This window comes from Chiloscyllium punctatum, chromosome 5 (genome assembly GCF_047496795.1).
Source record: "Chiloscyllium punctatum isolate Juve2018m chromosome 5, sChiPun1.3, whole genome shotgun sequence".
NCBI classification, from domain to species: domain Eukaryota; kingdom Metazoa; phylum Chordata; class Chondrichthyes; order Orectolobiformes; family Hemiscylliidae; genus Chiloscyllium; species Chiloscyllium punctatum.
In genome coordinates this window covers 110,744,124-110,759,165 of record NC_092743.1, presented here as the reverse complement: position 1 = coordinate 110,759,165, position 15,042 = coordinate 110,744,124, and the positions used below count along the sequence as shown (strand labels likewise).

Below are 15,042 nucleotides of genomic sequence, written 5' to 3'. Positions count from 1 at the left end.
GTCCAGGGTGAGCGTAGCTGAGTGGGAAGGAATGCAGCAATAAGTTAATACTAGGCTTCTCAGCTTGAGGAAATGTGGATGTTTGAAAGTTACATGCAAAACAGTACAGGCTGCCTAGCTGTAATGAATTGACTAAGAATGTTAGGTTAAACAATAACTGTCTATAGAAAGTATTTTTGGTGGACATGCACTTTGAGAAATAGCATAGCTAGTGACTTTCTGCCATTACAGATGTACCGCCTGTGATCAATGGACTAGAATTGGAAGCACTAGAGTCCAGAATCACCTCTTATAACTCGTTATTGCCATAATGCATAACTTGACAGACAAACAAGCATATCAATAAAAGATGTCTGAATAATCTAAAAAAATTCCAACAATGCCTTGTTTATGGAAAACTGTCATTTAAAAAAAATTGTTATGCCATTCTTCTTTCAGAAATAGCTCCACTCATTTGAAAACAAATCAGAATCCATCATTATAAGATGGATTGCAATTTAAATTATGTATGACATAATCCACAACATTCTGTGACATTGCACATGGTGAGCTACAACAATTACTATTTCATAAGGACTGGATTTTCCACATGGGGGCTTTTCAAATATTTAAAGCAAAGGAGAAAAAGCAATTCCTACTGATGGAATGACGAGGTACAAGCATGAGAAGTTCCTGGATCAGCTCATAATATCCACTGGAGTAATGATTGACATAAAGGTCGTCAAAGTCTAACAAAGACTGCAATGAAGATTTTCCAGAATAATAACAAGGATTTCAATTATCAGTGGCATACTTCTCTTTACAGCATGGAAGATAAAGGGTAAATTTAATAGGGGTATTTAATACTATAAGGAGTTTGTCAAATAGACAGGGAAAAGCTAGTACCACTGGCATAAGGATCAGGAACCAAAAACACAGATATAAGATGATTTGTGAAAAAAAGAGACAAGAATATCAAGTGAATTCAGTACTCAAAAGCATTACCTAAAAAAATGATTTTGTTTGAGTGTGGGAGATCTTTTGACATCAAAGATACTTTTGGCATTAAACAGAAGAGGTCACTTCAGCACCGAGTTATTTTCTAATGTTCCTTGCAGCAGTTACTGAGGAGTCCTCTGAAGGCAAATCATTGTGATCTCCTAAGAGAACACATCTGCAACAGATAGTCCCCTCTTGAATTGCTATGCCTCAAAGTTATCGAGTTGGAAAAGAGTTAGAGACATTTGGGCACGTAAGGAGGGGGGAGCAGAATCGAACAGTTTGTTCCAGACATCAGTAACAGCTCAAAGAGGCATGCAGGTTCATAATGGGAGGGTGTGCGCACACGCATACACGCAAAAATAGGCAGTGCAGCCAAGCTGAGATAGAGAACAAAGAACTGATTGAATCTGAATAACACAAGGTACATGTTATCTATGAAGATAAGGATAAAAAATGTTGAACAATATCACCTTGGAGCAGAAAGAGGGGAAATGGACAAGATGAGTAGTGTTGTGTGGTAGTTGTAGGGAGTTAAAAACCAGAGGAAACTTAATATTATTGATACACAAAAACAAGACACCAACATTGTGTGTGCTTACCTGTAGTTACAGTGAGGGACATCTCAAATCAGCCTGAAAGAGAGGGTAAGATCCAACCAGTGACCTATATTGAGACCAACAATATTAGGAAGTGTAGGCAAGAGATGCCGATTGGAGAGAACCAGGAACTGGGAGATGGATTAAAGTCAGTACCACAAGAGGGTCTCTGGATTGCTGCCTAAATCACAGGCCAATTGGCATAGAGAAAGTAGGTTAGGGAGATGAGCAATTTGCTTAAAATCTGATGTGGAAAAGCTGATTTGCTTTATGGGATGCTGGCACCAAGTACTCAGGCAGTAAGGGACTGTGCAGTTGAGATGTGCTCCACTTGAACCAGGCTGAGACCAGGATCATATCAGGAACAGTGAATGGTCTAAAGGACTTTGAAGCAGCAGTTTGAAAGCATGGGGTTGACTCAAGTGGAAAAGCAAGTAGAGATAACAGTTTGAAATCAAACAAATGGGAAACATCCAAAATAAAAAGTAAAAATTATACTTTAGACATCACAACTAAAAAGAGAATTGTGAAACAGCTATGAAGGTTCTAGATTTAGACTGGGCTGCCTTCAGTGTGATGAAACAGACACAAAACTGAATACATTTGTTAATGGCTAAAATAGCTGAAGATTACTTGGGGGTACACAGAAATTAACATTGGCTGAAACTTTCCATTTTGTAGCTGATGTGTGGAGATGGACATGTTTATGCCGCCATCAAAGAAAAACGTCAGCATGTTGATCTCCAATATAACACTGGTTGATAATCTTCTCAGCAAATCAGTGACCTCTACATGAAAGTCCACCTTACCAGAAGCTGCCAAGCATTCAGAGGCCATCAGCTCCTCGGTTATAGAGATTATGACTGAAGACCTCACATTTAGTAAATCCAACAGTGGGCCTTGTGGAGAAGGAGGGTTCAGATGAGTCAGTGAGAAAGGATTTGGATAGCTTTCAGTTGCACCTCCTACCCAGCCATTACAACTCCTAAATATTCTCAGACTGGGGCAAATATAGCCTGGTCCTCAATACAGCAAACATATCACCCTCGCATCCCAATCAGGAAAGTAGCCACTTTTATTGCCTCTTAGTCAATCAGGACAGTAGCAATTCAGCCCCTTGGGTGGTTATTAATTGATGATTTCAGGTCCTTTCTAGATAGCACTTAATTGCTGAGAAAACCATAATGCAGAGGAGCTTGTGTTGGACTGGAGTGGACAAAGTTAAAAATCGCAAAACACCAGGTTATAGTCTAACAGGTTTATTTGGAAGCACTGGCTTTCAAAGCGCCGCTCCTTCATCAGGTAGCTATGATGAACTATAATCGGCTGTTGTGTGATTTTTAACTTTGCTGAGAAAGGAGGTGATTATCTTTCCAGGGTCAAATTGCTCAATTATTTGCCCTTCCTGCCACCTCCAGGTTGGGATCCAGAACTAGTTGGTTCTCCTAAGAGCCAAGAGTAATTTGTCAAATTTCTCACTGGCAACAAAAATTAAGAGATAACACAAGATTGAAAGAAAAAGCAACCAATATGCAAAATGTAGTACAGATCTTCTGGGACAATGAAAATGGTGCAATGAATAGGAAGGGTGACTGGACAGGGAGGAATGGCTATAGAAACTATGAAAAGAAATTTACAAGAAATTTAGCTTCATTAAGTATTTTTTACTTCTGTCAATTTTGATTAAAACCTCAAAACTGATCACCGTGATACTGCCGATGGAAATGTAGTAAAAGGATTCTAACTGGCAGTATGTGACAAGTAGTACATGCAGGGATCTGTGTTAGATTCACAAATTAGATGCTGGAAAAGAAGTTTTTCAAATCCAAGCCAAGATTGAAAATGACACAATGGTAGACATTACTGTTAGCCTGTGGTGGAAGCATAGAATTGCAGAGATATTGATAGATGATGTAAATTAGCAAAACTATGGAAAAGAGGTTGGAATATTATTGAATATGAATTCGTCTGCTTTGGACCGAGAAAGAATAAAACAGAAATTTTCCAAATAATATATAAGCAGTACAGGTCTAAAGAGACTTGTGGTCCATTACTTAATAAAATCTCATTAACTGACACAAAGAAAATCAAAAAGGCAAATAGGAATGACAGCCTTTATTCAAGAAGTGAAGAATACAAGGGGTTAGATGTCATGCCTCGCTTATCCAGATTTGATGATCCTGGAATTCTGCATGCAGTTCTTAGCACTACACTTTTGGAACTACACATTGGTGTTGGAGGGAGTACAGCATAGATTTACCAGAATTATACTTCAACTCAAAGTGTTAAGTTTTGAAGAGAGATTGCACAATCTGTGATTGCATTCTCTGGAATTTGGAAGGTTTGTGGGTGATTTATTCAATTTTGCCAACATATTCCGAAGAACAGACAGGGTAGGCAAAGAAAAGTTATGTTTGCTGGTTGAGGATTCTGGCAGGAGGGAACTTAGTCTAAAATCAAAAGACTTGTCAAGGGAGAAGTTAGGAAACATTCCACAAAAGGGTGGGAGAAGTTTGGAGCAGCCTTCACCAAACAGCAACTAATACTAAATCAATTGTTATTTTTAAACCTGAGACTGCTAGATTTTTGCTTACAAATGATATGGAAAATAGTGACTAGGAGACAGGCCAACATTGGTCATGATCTCCTTGAGTGATAAAACAGGAGTGACTGGCTGCATTGCTCAAATCTCTTTCTATGTACCCACAAAGTATGATGGTACACCACAGGAAACAATGATAACTGCCAAGTAGTATGCTTTGCAGCAATTTCCTCCTCAGTTGTCCCAGACATTACACATTAAAATCGTTATTAGTTTTTGGTTTCTGAAAAGAATCTGTTCCTCAACAATTCTTGACAGGTCTTCTGATACCTGCCAGAGCTTCTGCCATTACACTGGTTGGATCCCTTCTGATATGAAAGAAGTTCACTGGGAGCCTGCTGTGTCTACTGAAGCACCCTTGAGGAGTGAGAATCTCCCATCCTTCCCAGTTCTCCATGTGTGATGTACATTACATTTCTCCAAGTTATTTAGAAAAGAACAATGACTGGTGTACATTACAAATACACACCTCAAGATTCAGATTAATAACCTGAATCATTTTTATGATGTCACATTATCCTGGCCCCAGAACACATTTCAGCATGTTATCTTCTCTATTTTTGATTTAATCCTTTATATACATAATAGGAACATATTATTCACAATGCCAGAACCAACTTTCTGGCACTTCATAAAACATCTTAACTCCAGATCACCTCTGAGATTGTCACATGACTTTATAATTTGAATCTACTTTGAAGTACAGCAGTAAAAGCCGACTGAAAAGCAACACAAACTGGTGACTATGCATGTCAGGTGACACAAAGAAGACATGAGTCCAAAAGATTCACTGAAATTTGTGTGACTCATCATATTTTGAACCTATGGTAAAATAACTAATAATCCATACCACAAAAAGATCATAAGATGTAGGAGCAGAATTAGGCCATTTGGTCAGTTGAGTCCTCGCCACTATTCAATGAGATTGTGACCAATCTGACACTGAACTTCAATTTTCTGCCTTATTCCTGTGACCTTTAATTCCCTTAATGATTATAAATCTGCCCATCTGAGCCTTGTATATACTTAATGACCCATCTTTAAGAGCCCTCTGAAGTAAAGAATTCCACAGGTTCACCATCTTTAAGAAGAAAAGGGCACAAAAATACCTCAGAAATTTCTTGATTAAAAGGTAATTATAATTATTGGAAAAACAAAGGACATGGGTCATTTAGTCCTAAAATAACATGATCCACTAAATGTTATAAAACAAATGCATAAACTGCAAATGCTTAAAATATGAAATAAAAATTTAAAAATTCTGTAAATACTAAGCATGTATTGGATAGAATATGCTGTTGCAAACATCTGACAGTGTCTCCCTTTCCGCTCAAGTTGACTTACTTCCAATGTCAGTGAATGCACATAGATAGTACAGTCTGTTCTGATATAATGCAATAGTTCCATTCCTGTGTGAGCTGTGTTATAAGAAAATCGCATAATAGCCCCACCATTTAAACCAATGGGACTGGAATCAGACTGTAGCTGACACAGGTAAGGAAAGTTCACCCGCTACAAATAGTGGTCTAAATTCTTCAATCGCGTTATAGCCAATTTGCGTTGAAGAAACGCATGTTATAGCAAAACCGATTGTAAGGGAGAAAGCAATGGGATGCATCTCTTTTCGATTGGATGTTTAGGTGCTTAGTATTCCTGGGTACAAAATATTTAGGAAGGAAAGGAAAGAGAAAATAAAATGAGTAATGTTTTTTATTAATTAAAGTGTTGCAGCAGTAAAAAGGAGGGAATTATATTTGATGGCCTATGATAACAGGCTCAGGGATCAGAACACAATTAAGATATTTTCTAATCAATCCATTCAGAGATTTTATTAAAACCTCTGAAGCAAGTGGGGTTTGAACCCAGGTCTCCTGGCTCAAACGTAGGAACACTAACAATCCTCAGAATGTAATTACCCTACTCCTCCTGAATGTGATGCAAGTGGCATGCCAACTTTGTACTGCCTACAGATTGAGGTGATCGCAGCATGCAGAGTTAACATTTCAGTCCAATATGACTTCTTTAAAATCAGGATGGTGTGCGTATATGTGCGGCAGATGTTCATACTTCAATATTTCAAACTGTACTAGTTGGTTTTACATCACAATAACTTTAGTGTTTATTAAAGTTACCTGGTTGATGGATCTTGTAATTATAAACCTAATATAGATGCACTATGTAATTGGCCAAATTCGTGAAAGGGTATAACATTTAATTTTGTGACCCATGGAGCAGTGGAACTCATCTTACTGCCTCAGTCGTAACAATATTGCAAAGCATTCAAATGAATACATTGGTTGGTCAAGCAACAGAAGAAGGCTGATGAAAAGTGATGGTACATTGTAAAATGTATGAAAGCTGTGCAGTCAGTGCAATGGAGCACGGATAAGTTCAGTAATCACTCTGGCACTGAGACTTGCCCTGAGATTGATCCACTCTTTCAAACAGGAATGTAGCAGTCATAATTTGGGCAAACTAATACTGTGGCCTATAATCCAATCCATATTCTCATCAAGTCTGAGAATATGTGATATGTGAACTCAGAATAAAACCATACTCTTCCTACTATACTTTATTATTTGCTATGTTTCTCAGTCGATTCTCAGTTGTTTCTCATTATGTACATTTTATCTTATTATGTTCACTTACTTGGGTTGCCTAAATTACTGTGACATACTTTTATTGCTGAGGATTAATTATAAATAAAAGCAAATACAGAGTCAGTTTCTGTTTTCTGCTCAGCATTTTGATATCATTTAAATAATGGAAACAGACTGACTATCCAGCTTATATATTCTAAATGACCATTTATTATACATATCTGCTTTCTCTCTAAAATCAAATAACCGAATGCAGGTTAATGAGCTTCCGTTGCTAATATGAAAGAACTCATTCAAATAGAGCATACTAACATGTACTTTCCACATAATCAAATCATTTTGATATTTACTGTCCTGTTCCTAATTCTTTGCAAACCCATTTCCTTTATCCACCAATCCAGTCCAATACTGATAGAGTTTCTATTTCAACTACTAACACTGGAAGTCATCATAAAATTTTCTATGTAAAGAAACTTACCTTGTTCTGTTTTAACTCTATGTTAATTTTGTTTCTACAGACCTTTTTCTCAATCCTTCAAGTATTTGGAAATATTCTAATTATGATTTCCATTCTTTCTTAACTTTGAACACTTGCACTTTACTGTCTTAGAGTCTGTATTGTTTTGACAGAATAAAGCTCTGAATTTTCAAATTACAGTTTTTCATTCATTCCACACCTTTAACAAACGAAAAATTTGTAAAATTGATCACAAGCGAAAAAAGGGAGAGATTTGAAAAGGGTATTTAAAACATACATTAAAAAGTAGGCTGTGAAGAGGAGTGATATAACAATGGCAATGAAAAAGTAGCAGTTGAACAGCTGGCCACTGGAATCTGCTCCAGTAATTCGATGCGATTACGGCTAACCTTCGTGCAAGGCAATAGGCCACATGCTGGAAATGGGATGAAAATAATTAGATGGATTTTTGACCAGTATGGACATGATGGGCTTAAGGATCTTTTTCTATGCTGCAGATCTCTAACTCTAACTTCCTATCTTTCCCACATATTCCTTGAATGTCTAAGGTAACAATCTCTCTGCCAATTCCTCCAAGCCTCTATAGCACCTTGTATGTTTCTATGAGATCTTCTCTCTTTGTTCTAAGTTTTGGAGAGTATGAGCACAATTTACTCAGTCTCTTAGCTTCTGACTCATAGGCAAGTGGACGACAACTGAGCCACAACTGACACCAGGACCTGGCATTGGATCAAACCACTGATTTTACTCATACCTAGTACTCAGTGCCAATACTTTTTAAGCAAATGATCCTCACTTAATTGATTGAACATGGAATAATTTATTACAAATGAGATAAAACAAAGAACTGCAGATGCTGGAGATCTGAAGCAAACACAAACAGACATTTCTGGAGAACCTCTGCAGGTTTGGCAGCATCTATGGAGAGAGAAACAGAGTTAATCCAAGTGTCGTTGGACTCAAAGCATTAACTCTGTTTCTCTCTCAACAGATGCTGCCTGAACTACTGAGTTTCTCCACTAATTTTTGTTTTTATTTATTGCAAATAAGATGTTGAATCAAAGTTCTGCTTTGTGTTTCACAACAAAAATGTTCTCTTTGTGTCCTGACAAAGATCAATACTTCAACTAATAACTCTGAAACAAATAACAATCACTTGTCTTATTGTTGTTAATGGGATCTTGATGTCCACAAATTGGCTATATAATTATAACAGTGACTGCACTTCAAATGTACTTCATCATCCACAAAGCACTTCCAGATATCCTGAGGTCATAAAAGCTGTGACAAAGTGCAAATTCTTTATTAACAACTCCACTCAACCAAACGCGAGAGGTATATGAGAGAGTTGTTCAAAGTTTACTAATTTATGTGATATTAAGAGAACTGCAAGGATTATTCAATAGCTAATTAGATCATTTTCAGGATTTTCAATACTAACTATCAGTAGATCCGTACAATAATGTTTGACCTGAGATCCAAGCAGGTGTTCATCATTCATTTTTACATTGAACTGGTGTGACATGTGACACGCAGAGCTTTGAGATGCTTTCCTTATCAAATACAATCATAGTTTCTAAATAATTGACCCTGATTCAATATTTGTCATGAGAAACCTTCTGTTGGAAAAACAGCAAATTTATCTCGGAGGCTCAGCTGAAAATGTTTGAAACAGGTTTTGTCTCCAAGTGTCCAAAGTATACGAGAGCATGAGGCATTGGAAATAATGATCCAAGAGATAGAAAATAGTAGAGGTTATACAATAGTCCAAGGAAATTTGCCACACATAACAGCCTTCTTTCCATCTACTGACATGCAGTGCAGTTCCATGAAGATGCCACCTCTAAAGTAACCCACTGAAGCAGCTCCTTATAACACGTATCCCCAATGTGTACCCGACACATTATTCAATGATGGGCATTTTTTTTAAGATTAGATTCCCTAAAGTGTGGAAACAGGCCCTTTGGCCCAACCAGTCCCCACCGACCTTCCGAAGAGTAACCCACCCAGACCCGTTTCCCTCTGACTAATGCACCTAACACTATGGGCAATTTAGCATGGCCAATTCACCTGACCTACACATCTTTGGAATGTGGGAGGAAACCGGAGCACCCGGAAGAAACCCACGCAGACACAGGGAGAATGTGCAAACTCCACTGAGCCACTGTACCACCCCATACTATGAACGTAGTCAGAGGATATAATGTCTAATATTGCTAGTATCTTGGCAGATGGGACAGACAACCCAACCACTAAACCAACTGGGCATCACCTTCACTAAGCGTTGAACAGTTTTCATTCCTTCAAAACCAATTCACAGGACAGTTTTGGTGATCTGTTTTTTTTTATCCCATTACTAGTCATTGTTATAGAGTCATCGAGTCATACAGCACGGGAGCAGACCCTTCTGTCTATCCAGTCCAAGCTGAACATAATCCCAAACTAAACTAGTTTGAAACTCCTTATTCTCACTCTCAGCCTTATCTAAATTACTACCTTCTATGTTTCTAGAATTTCTGAACAATGAGCATTAGATTAGATTCCCTACAGTATGGAAACAGCTCCTTTGGCCCAATTCCACACCAACTCTCCAAAGAGTAAACCACCCAGACCTATTCCCCTACCATATATTTATCTCTGACTAATGCACCTAACACTATGGGCAATTTAGCATGGCCAATTCACCTGACCTGCACATCTTTGGATTGTGGGAGGAAGCACATGCAAACACAGGGAGAATGTGTAAACTCTACACAGACACCTGAGATGGGAAGTGAATCTGGGTCCCTGGTGCTGTGAGGCAGCAGTGCTAACCATTGAGCCACTGTGCCAACCCATTACTAGATCATATGTTTCCTCTTTTCCCTAAGGTGTCACTCAACTGATAATTTATTCATTTTTTTCTGGCATGAAATTCAGAATTGTATGTGCCTCAATTGTGAAGGATGGTTGTGAAGAGTTGGCCTCTGAGAACATGATCCAATTAAATATGGTGGGTGAGCTCCACAACTCAAAGTGCCAAAGAGTGTACCCATGGTTCTGTGTCCAGCAGCCCCACAGGGAGAGATGGACTTGTTAGTTTTCGATAGGAGAATGCAAAGGCATCTCATGATGGAAGCACCCCCGAAAACATGGAAATCTTACAAAATATACTATATTCAAAGCTGCCAGTCCATCAGTGTACAGTGGGAATCCCACTACCGCTGTGATCCTTGCAGGGTAGTATATCAATTCTGTGCTGGATTTCAGAATACACCTCTTATTCCTTACCTAACCCTGAACTGCTGCTGAGGCTGCCATCATTCTACTTTGAGATTCTAGGCACATTCAGGACCATTCATAGTCTGGAAATTCCATATTGTGGTATGAGTGTGTAAGAGTATCAAAGCATCAATACTAAGGAGTGCATTAACCACCACCTGATATGATGATGTCACATTGGCTGGGGTGGTAGGGAGCAGGTTTGGATCTTGAAAGAGTAAGACCTAACTTGCGATCTCTCTCATAGTCTTGCAACAATGTTTATCGCTGGAGCGCAACTTGTATCTGATTGCTACAAAACAAGGAACTATGTCTTGTTTAATAGTCCCTTTGCATTGGACTACCAGGTAGTTTTACACTACCATATCGGACCATGATGTGGAGGAGTCACTGTTGAACTGGGATGGACAAAGTTAAAAATCACATAACACCAGGTTATAGTCCAACAGGTTTATTTGGAAGCATTAGCTTTTGAAGCGCTCCTCCTTCATCAGATACCTGTGAAGCAGGATCATAAGAAACAGAATTTATAGCAAAAGATTACAGTGTCATGCAACTGAAATGATATACTGAGGAAATTCGATTATCCGAATACCGATTATCTAAATTTTGGATTATCCGAAATAGATTTCAAGATCCACAAAAACATTACATCAAAGAGGTAAGTGTATTTGATATACCTGTATTGAAGAACATGTGAAAACACTGGCAAAAACAAAGAAACACAAGCAGCTCAAGCATCAATGACTGGATATTGTTTAGGTAAGGGTTGTTACACAGCCCTTTACAAAAGTAAGTGTTTTACAGTACTGTATTCCCCTCACTTTATCAGGCCATTCATTAAAACAAAGGCTGAGAACGTATACGCATGTGTGAGGACGCACTTCCATCTTTTATCGCGAGACTGAGTTCCCAGAAACTGATAAATGCTCTTACAATCATACAAGCTGCTTGGGACCTTGTTTAAAGCTGGGATTTGATATACAGTATTATGTGATGGTAAATCCTTCTCATTTTAACCTGTAATTTGCAGACTGCAAGGATTAGTTTGTTTAAATGGTAGACTCATTAAAATTATAGACTTAAACAAATTCTCTGGTAGATCACAGCGTTAGATTAGTATGGCTTCATTTGTTTAAGGTAAAATTGATTATCTGAATAATCGATTATCTGAACGAAATAGTGCCTGCCCATTTCGTTCAGATAATCGAGGTTTCTCTGCATTGAAAAACCTAGAAAAAAACCTGTATCCCAATCTTGAGTCAGACTGGTTCTATTTCCAAAGTAGGAATTCATAAGATATTACATGGATTGAGAAAATAGAATGAATCTGCAAATATAATTCTGCAAATGCAAATTCACCCGTTAGACTTATATGTGTGTGTGTGTGTGTGTGTGCATGGGAGAGTGTGAGTGTGTGCCTGTGAGCGTGAACGTGTGTGAGAGAGTATGTGTTTACGCATGTGCGTGCTTGGTAAAATGTGTGTGTGAGTGTGATGGAGTATAAGCCTGTGAGAGGGTGTGTGCTTGGGTGTGAGTGTGGGAGGTATACGTGTGTGTGTGTGTATGAGAGACAACGTGTGTTTGGGAAAGGGTCTGCATGAATGTGTGTAAGAATATGTAAAAGTGTGTGTGTATCTGTGCGTGTGTGTGTTAGTGTATAGTATAGTGGGGGTCACCTGTCATGTGTCATGAACCCAAGGTCCCAGTTGAGGCTATCCTCATGGGTTCTGAAATTGGCTATCAGCCTCTTCTCGACCACTGTGCGTTGCTGTGTATCCCAAAGTTCACCTCAGAGGATGGTCACCCGAAAGTCTGAGGCCGAATATCCCTGACCGCTGTTCCCTGACTGGGAGGGAATATCCCTATCTGGTGATTGTTGCACAGTGTCCATTCATTCGTTGTCATAGCCTCTCATTTCAGTTGCGTGACACTGTAATCTTTTGTTATAAATTCTGTGCCTTATGATCCTGGTCCACAGCTACCTGAGGAAGGAGCAGTGTTCCAAAAGCTAGTGCTTCCAAATAAACCTGGTGTTGTGTGATTTTTAACTTTGTCCACCACAGTCCAATACATGCTCCTGCACATCATAGCTACCATCGACACCGCTAACTGCTGGCTCAAAGTAGAGAGGATCTCCAAGAAAATCGATCGCCAGTTCTGATGTGCCACAGTGAGAAACTGTAATGACCTCCTCAGGGGACAGACACAAGTTGCAACAGATAGCATAGCCTTCGTTGTTCAGTACTCCTCAGGAATGGAAAACCTATGCCATGTTCTTCGCAGCCTGCAACACATTATCAATGAGGATGAGCACCTCGCCAAGACCTTTCCAACGCCTCCACTTCTCATCTTTAAACAACCACCAACATTAAACAGACTATTGTTCACAGCAAACTGCCCAGCCTTCAGGACAACATGGTCCACAACACCTTACAACCCTGTCATGGCAACCACTGCAAGACGTGTCAGAGTGTCAACATGGATACTACCATGTATGCGACAGGTACTCATGTGGCCAATGTTGTCTGTCTCATATGCTGCAGGAAAGGATGCCCTGAGGCATGGTACATTGGCGAGACCAAGCAGATGCTATGACAATGGATGAATGGACACCACACAACAATCATCAGACAGGGGTGTTCCATCCCAATCAGGGAACACTTCAACTGTCAGGGACATTAGACCTCGGATATTCAGGTGACCATCCTCTAAGGCGGACTTCGGGATATTCAACAATGTAGAGTGGCCGAACAGAGGCTGATAGCCAAGTTTGGAACCCATGAGGATGGCATCAACTGGGACCTTGGGCTCTTTTCACAATACAGGTGACCCCATTACACTATACACTCTTTCTCTCATACACATACACAAGCAGACACACACATGCAGTCATGCGCACACCCTCTCACAGGCTTATACTCCATCAGACTCTCACTCTCTCTCTCACACACACACACACACTTTACTAATCATGCACACATGTAAACACACACTCTCATGCACACTCACGCACACATTCACATGCACACACTCACACTCTCTCTCTCATGCACACAAAGAGACACATATAAGTCTATGGGGTGAATTTGCATTGCAGAATTATGTTTGCAGATACACTTTATTTTGCTGAAAAAGCACACAATTCGCAGGCAGTCAATGCAGGCATTCAATCCATGTAATATAAATTCCTACTTTGGAAATAGAACCAGTCTGACTCAAGATTGCGATAGAGACAGACTCTAACCTCACCCCTTTAATGAATTATATGAGCTAAGATGACAACCTTTTTTATAAAACTGTATGTTAGCTCAAGAATGTGACGTACAAGAAATTCTGGGATTTACATATGAATGAACCGAAACCTGCAACCCATACTAAAAGATGAAAGACTTGACAGCAATCTTGGTTTGTTCAATGTATCATTTTAGTTGCATGACACTGTAATCTTTTGTAATAAATTCTGTGTCTTATGGTCCTGCTCCACAACCAACTGATGAAGGAGCAGCGCTCCAAAAGTTAGTGCTTCCAAATAAACCTGTTAGACTATAACCTGGACCATCAGGCCTTGCCATTGGTGAGTCAATAGTTGCCACCCTTCCAGAAACAATCTCTTTGAAAACAAGTCAGGGGCAGGAACATGCCAGCACATTGCTATGTTTTCTGGTAACATCAAATAGTTGTAACTTCTGCCTCCAAACCTGCCTCAGGATGAAAATTTATCCCAATAGTTTTACCTTAAAAATATACCCCCTAGTTTATAACTCTCCCACCCTAGAGAAAAGACCATTGTCATTCACCTTAACCATGCACCTCATGATTTTATAAACCTCAATAAGGTTATCCTTCAACTTCCTATGCTCCATGGTGTGTTTTTATTCTCCATAAACACGTTACTAACATGAACAATATTTCATATAGTCAGAGTGTCAGCTAGATTTTACTCAGCAAACTGTGATTGGGGCAGGGATGATAGCATTAGATGGTGTAATTATTTAGAATTTCATTAGATCTTCAGGATATGACAAAGCTTCTTTTTCTATTTCTGCTTTGATGTGAGAATCGCTGGCTTGGCCAACATATGTTGTCCAATGTTAATTAAACTGATCTTGATCAACTGGGTCAATGGGCTGATGAGAGGCAGATAGAGTTTAATTTGGATAAATGTGAGGTATTACATTTTGGTAATCCAAACTAGGACAAGACTTAAACAATTAATGGTAGGGTCCTGGGTAGTGTTGCAGAACAGAAAGAACTAAGGGTTCAGATACATAATTCATTGAAGTTTGCATCACATGTGGACAGGATGGTTAGGAAGGCATTTTACATGCTCATCTTCATTGTTCAGTTTGGAGTTAGGATATCATGTTGAAGTTGTACAGGATGTTGGTGAGGCCCTTTCTGGAGTATTGTGTTCAGTTCTGGTCACCCTGTTGTAAGGAAGGATACTAATAAACTGGAGGGGGTTCAAAAAAAGATTTACCAGGTTGTTACTGGGAATGGAGTATTTGCAATATAAAAATG

General features: G+C 39.1%; 1 protein-coding gene across 4 annotated transcripts in view; it reads right to left on the bottom strand.

Annotated features, from left to right (window-relative positions):
* The window catches only part of LOC140477346 (dual specificity calcium/calmodulin-dependent 3',5'-cyclic nucleotide phosphodiesterase 1A-like), a 647,210-nt gene that overhangs the window by 29,396 nt on the left and 602,772 nt on the right, over positions 1-15,042 (bottom strand). The window lies entirely within an intron of this gene.